This window comes from Brassica napus, chromosome C4 (assembly GCF_020379485.1).
Source record: "Brassica napus cultivar Da-Ae chromosome C4, Da-Ae, whole genome shotgun sequence".
NCBI lineage: Eukaryota > Viridiplantae > Streptophyta > Magnoliopsida > Brassicales > Brassicaceae > Brassica > Brassica napus.
Window position 1 is genome coordinate 18,669,795 of NC_063447.1, and position 5,016 is coordinate 18,674,810.

General features: G+C 40.6%; 1 long non-coding RNA gene across 1 annotated transcript; it reads left to right on the top strand.

Annotated features, from left to right (window-relative positions):
• Positions 1 to 2,601: 2,601 nt before the first annotated feature.
• Positions 2,602 to 4,768, top strand: LOC111211427. Its single transcript, XR_002662463.2, has 4 exons — positions 2,602 to 3,978; positions 4,070 to 4,156; positions 4,233 to 4,432; positions 4,519 to 4,768. It is a non-coding gene; the product is annotated as an uncharacterized LOC111211427 (long non-coding RNA).
• The last annotated feature ends 248 nt before the right edge of the window (positions 4,769 to 5,016 follow it).

Genomic DNA, 5,016 nt, shown 5'->3' on the forward strand with positions numbered 1-5,016 from the left:
GCAAAATCTCGATTAGCCGCTCCGCAACAAGCACTGTGGGAACCGAAATTCGCACTGTCGATTTCCGTTTAAATAAGAAAATTTAGGAAAACCCTAATTTCCCAGAGGTCCCGGATATCTGCTAAACCACACGCCAAGTAATCAGAACACGAAAGTAAAGACGAAAAGAAATAAGAAATCGTAAAAAAGAGCAAAAGGAGTCTTATTCCGAATTCGCGTATGAGCGTTATAACAAGGTAGAAGCCTCGGCTACGAGAGCTTTTGGCGAGATTCATAGTTTTAACAACCTAAGACTGCAAAACTAGTTGAGTCGCAGCTAGAAATAACAAAAACGGAAAGTTGCCTAAATACTCTAAGTGCTAAGGTTGCTCTCCAAAAGTTTTTTTGTGCCTCTCGCCTAGGACTCCTTATATACTCCCTCCAAAGTCGGTTTGAGCTTTCCTCTTCTACCCTTAAGCCGTCATAACTCGAAAATGGAGATATTCCATTTTTCTCGATCTTCATGATTATCCACGGAAACTTAACATATATCTGCAGAAATTTGGCATTTATCTTTTCTTCCGGACTAAGTATAAACCGCCGTAGTATCTATGGAATTTTCCTTAAAAAAATCGTAAGGTTTCTAATCACGTGTTAGACCAATTTGGGCCGTCTTTCGACTTGAAACGTTTATTACGATTTTTATCGATAAGACTAAACTTTCCGCGATTTTTATCGTAAAGTTTAAGTGATAACTCCAATCGATGGGAGTGAGAAATGATATGGCTGCGGTTCATAGGAGCTAGCATTAAGGAACAGACGAGAATGCATGGATTTGGGTCATACCCGTTGATCGACGTTCGAGACAGTTCGGTCGCTATGTAGCGACCTGATCCGCGCTGGATCGGTCGCTACGTAGCGACCAAACGAATGGCTTGGTCAGTCGCTACGTAGCGACCGACCCGTTCGCGGGTCGGTCGTTACGTAGCGACCGACCGAATGGCTTGGTCGGTCGCTATGTAGCGACCGACCGAGTGGCTTGGTCGGTCGCTGATATACCATGGATTTGACCCATTTTCATCCATGGTATAAAAGTGTTTTACTATCTATATATTATATATTCTATCCTATTAGGTATGTTTTCAGGTTCAGGAGTATCTTGGAGTAAAGTGATGATTATGGAGCATTTAGGAGCTTAAAAGAGATTTCATCCGAGCTGACCATTAGAGGTCAATACGAAGAAGAAGCAATCGTTCGATGCACATCCAGTGCCGTCGATCGATACAGAAGAGAAGCCTCGACGATTGAAGATTATGATCGATCGATGTACATCCTGTACCATCGATCGATGTCGAGACGCGAGATGCGCGACTTGGTTCCAGCTGACTTTAAACCCAAGGCTTCACCAAATTACAAGATTACTCCTGACGAATTTTTAACCTAATAGTTATATACTTGCCTAAGTGTTAGGAGGCAAGAGAGCTTTTGGCCACCATTGTATTCTTATTTTCAGCAGAGAGTTTTAGGAGAGAAAATCATAAAGAGATTTGTGATTGGAACTCCATTGATTCATCTATTCTATTCTATGCAGTTTTTATCTATATTTTGTGTCATGAATTGCATAGCTATGTCTGAGTAGTTCACTTGTTAGATTTAGGGTTCAAATAGGTTAGAGGGATTAGCCCCAACTATAGATTTGCTAAGTTGTGATATTCATTGATTGATTGTTCATTAATGCTTGTTTTAGCCTTGCTTACTAGAACATGAACCTTGGAATTAGCATGAGTCAAGCATCCTTGACCATCCTGTCCTGAATTTAATCTGTCATGCTAGGACTGCTAGAGAGATGCTAACCGCTGATCTTGGAGACTAGTGAGCATTATCAACCTGCGCCTAGGGCTTAGCTAGAAGCATCGATCGATATTGTCTTCTGACAATCGATCGATATTGCAAAAGGTGTATTGATCGATATCCCTATAGGATCATCGATCGACACTTTCTTGTGATCAAAAGACGACAGTTGAGATCCAAGATCTAGTTAGTTAACCAGTGAAACATTGCCATCGCTGATCACTGTGATTAAGGAGTTGAGCTTTAATATATCACTAGATTTTGACCCGCGCTTTCAAAGCGCGAGATTTATTTCTTTTTAAATAAAGATCTTCTATAATAAATATGGTCAGTTATAAATATAGTGCGGGATTGGTTATACATATTTTGGTTACGAATATTATTAGTTATAAATATGGCAAGCGAATTAATTACGGGTCAATAACTTTTAGAAATGATAGGTTATAAATATAGCAAGTGAATTAATTAAAAAAATTCCAAATTAGGTAATGGCACTCTCTTGTAAATAACTCTAAAAATTAAGGGCAAAATCCTATTAGGTATTTTGCTTTAATAGTATAGATGCATGCAACTGTTAGGCATCTATAGGATTATAATCTCCAACACCTGAATAGAAACTCTGCATCTAATATCTTCCAATAAGTTACACCCCTAATCATCTTGTTAGTCGAGCAATAGACTTGCTCAATTAGGATTGCTATTTACTTTTACACCATAAAACAACAAACACTTAGAATTAATAATTTGACTAAATTTAATAGGTTTCCTAGCTCCTTGTGGATTCGATCCCTAAGTACTGCAACTGAACATCTTATTTAAGAGAGTAATTCACTCTTTAGGGTAATTTGAGTGGTGTCAGTCGCTACGTAGCAACCGACCGAGTGGTTTGGTCGGTCGCTACGTAGCCACCGGCTCGTTTCGGACTGGTCGCTATGTGGCGACCTTGTTTGGATCTTTTCCCGATGTTTTATAATCGTTTTCTTGGACTATGGGTGTTTATTTCGATGGATCAACCGAGATTAGTGCAAGATTTCAGCGCAAGGTTCTTCGTAAAGATTTCTTTACGAAAATTACTTTTTCGTAAAAGCGTTCATGCCGATTTTTACGGATATTTGGATGTTAACTTCGTTGTGTCAGTTTTTGACCCCAACAAGCACTGATGCCACCACTCGGGTTCTTCTTCGTTCTGGGATAAAGAAGATGCGTCTCGTCACAAAAGACGAGGAGGCTGCTGCAATGTCCGATTTTCCTGTTGAAGAAGAAGAAGAAAAGAGCGACGTTGTCGATGAAGAAGGGAAGGGATCTTTCTACGAATCTGCGAAGAAGGGTGGAGATGCAGTTAGAGAGACTGTAAAGGAATGTTCGATTGTGATTGAGAGAGAGATTGTTCTGGCGTGTCCTGCTAGTTTTAGTGAGCTGGCAAAACTTACTTCAAGATCTTGCCTTGTTTAGTTGAAGAGTGGTCTTGGTTATGAAAATCCTGGTAGGAGGTTGACCCGATCCATGTTTAAGTCGGAGTGTATCAATTCTAAGGCTAATGTTGATGTTGATGAAGATCTTATGAATCCGGAAAGGGAAGCTAAAGATAGTTGTGCTGCTGAAGGTAGCAAATCTGAGGCTAATGGTTCTGGTGAAGATCATCTAAATGCAGAAAGGGAAGCTGAAGATACTTGTGTTGCTGAAGGTAGCAAATTTGATCATAGAAATACAGAGAAATATGCTAAAGTTAGTGAAGAAAGTTGTGTTGATGCGGCTACTTTAGTGGCATGTGGGAGGAGGGAGGAAGAGCCTCATGAGCAAAATTGTGTGGATCCAATTGGGTTATAGCAGACGAGTGGTCTTAGACGATGTGGTGTTAAGAAGGCAGTGAATGACACAGTAGATAGGCCTTTGAGGAGGTTAACTAGTTCATTAGTCAAACAAGATAGTCCTGATTTGGAAAGTAACACCGGATCTTCAGACTTGGGCAAGGTAGATGTGCATGCCAATGATGTTGACATGGATGATTTTCAAAATCCGTTGGTTACAACCCCAAACAAACGTGGGAGGCCCAGAAAATTTATAAGGAGTTTCCCAGCAAAGCTGAAAGAGCTTTTCGATTCTAGAATACTTGAGGGGCTAACTGTATACTATCTTCGATGTGCAAAGGTATATTTATGGCTTTTTTTTGTTTCTGTTCTTGTAAATGAGTAATAAAAAGATCTGGCATTCTGTGCTGATGTGGATATCACCATCGTAGATGAGAGAGGCAGGGGCTAGAGGGCTTAAAGGAGTAATAAAAGGATCTGGCATTTTGTGCTTTCGTGGTGCCTGCAAAGGAACTCAAGTCAGTGACTCACTTACTGTTCTTAAATATCTTGTAATTGGTCCTTGTTGTAACTTTTTTATTTTCATTTCCACAGGTGGTTAGCCCGGCTGTGTACGAGCATCATGCTTCTAGCACAAATAAGCGGTCACCTGAATATCTTACTGGAGTCTGGATTCACGCTTCGTGATGTCATGAATGCTTGCAAGGAAACTCCCTTTGATACGCTAGAAGAAAAACTTCGCGCGGTAGTTGGACCAGATTTAAAGAAATCTAGCCTGTGTTTCAGTTGCCAAGGTTGCTGATTGTTATAAAGACTGTTTTCACTTTCTCTCACTCTTGAATTCAAAGAATTCAGACTGGTTACATCTGATTGTTTGCAGGTCCATTGGTTGAGCCTTGTGAAACAAAGTCATTATTTTTTTGCAAAGCGTGTTTGGAGAGAAAGGAACCCACTACAAGAAAACATCAAGGATTCTGAGGGAAAAAATCGTCGGAATTTCGTCGGAATATCGTTATTCCGACGACATACCGACGAAACACGTCGTCGAAAATAATTCCTCGGAATTTATTTTTTCCTCGGAAATCCCTCGGAATTTTCCGTCGGAATTCCGAGGAAATAAATTTCCGAGGAAATTCCGAGGATCACTAGTTTGTCGGAAATGTCCTCGGAATATACCGAGGGAGAACTTTGTCGGTATAATTCCTCGGAAGTTCATCGATCGATGCGTTTTTGGACATATATACATCGATCGATAGGAGTATACCGACGGACATTTTCCTCGGTTTATTCCGAGGAACTTTTCCCTCGGTATATACCGAGGGACCAGTTCCTCGGAATTTTCCGAGGGACGGCTCCCTCGGAATTTTCCGAGGGATAT